The sequence below is a fragment of the Corvus kubaryi genome, unplaced genomic scaffold (assembly GCF_017639235.1).
Source record: "Corvus kubaryi isolate FWS band 111438036 unplaced genomic scaffold, C.kubaryi_AGA036_p1.0 37383, whole genome shotgun sequence".
NCBI classification, from domain to species: Eukaryota; Metazoa; Chordata; class Aves; order Passeriformes; family Corvidae; genus Corvus; species Corvus kubaryi.
This window is the reverse complement of record NW_024581125.1, coordinates 1134919-1135790: the sequence shown is the minus strand read 5'-3', so window position 1 is coordinate 1135790 and position 872 is coordinate 1134919. Positions and strand designations below refer to the sequence as shown.

The 872-nt window shown below is 61.2% G+C and overlaps 1 protein-coding gene across 2 annotated transcripts in view; it reads left to right on the top strand.

The window, feature by feature from the left end:
* The first annotated feature begins 626 nt into the window (after positions 1 to 626).
* The window catches only part of TRPM8 (transient receptor potential cation channel subfamily M member 8), an 87125-nt gene continuing 86879 nt past the window's right edge, over positions 627 to 872 (top strand). For both annotated transcript variants that reach the window (XM_042035337.1, XM_042035336.1), the window contains exon 1: positions 627 to 872. This exon is cut by the window's right edge and continues 144 nt beyond it. The gene's annotated coding sequence lies outside the window, so the exon portion shown is untranslated.

Here is an 872-nt window from a genome sequence, read left to right as displayed (position 1 = left end):
GACACTGATGCCATGCAAGACAAAGCTGTGCCAAAGGTCGGGACATGGTGTGCAGTGTGACTGCCTGTGGCTGGAGAGCTTCCAGCCTCGCAGGCATTGCTGGCTTCAGCCTGGGGAACAGGAAGCCTGGAGCAAAGGAGGCTCAGCCTGGAGCAAAGGAGGCTCAGGGGGGACCTTGTGGCTCTGCACAAGTCCCTGACAGGAGGGGGCAGCCGGGGGGGGAAATCGGGCTCTGCTCCCAGGGAACAGGGACAGGATGAAGGGAAATGGCCTCGCTGTGCCAGGGGAGAGTCAGGTTGGACACCAGAAGACTTTCTTCACAAGGAAGGGTGGTCAGGCCTTGGAAGTGGCTGCCCGGGGCAGCGTGGAGTCCCCATCCCTGGAGGTGTCTGCATCAGGTTAACACAGCCAGGTTTTTGGTGGCGGCGGGGGAAGCCACAGCGCCAGCTCCTGCGAGAAGCTGCTGGAAGTTTCTAGTACGTCCGGCAGAGCCAATCTCTGAGTGCTCTGAAGATGGACACACTGCTGGCCCAATTAGAGAAGCTGGTAACGCCCCTGTGATGACTTGTTTAAGAAGAAGAAAAAAAAGGCGTGTACATTTTCTTCACGGGGTTGATGTGGTGTCGGGGCTGGGGCTGTCCCGGCTTTGTGAGCCATCTCGACAGGGCTGGCGGTGACCTTTGCCCGCCTGGCCGCTTTTAGCCAGCCGTGCCGCGAGCAGAAGGGCGGTGGTGGCTTCTCCTTTCCGTGGCCCTCACGAAGAGCGGCGCTCGATGGAGCCGGCTCCGCCCACGCCCCGGCGGCAGGAGCCACGTGGCTGGTGGCGAAAACGTGGCGAGCGATCCCCCGACGAGGAATCCCGGCTGTGAAAA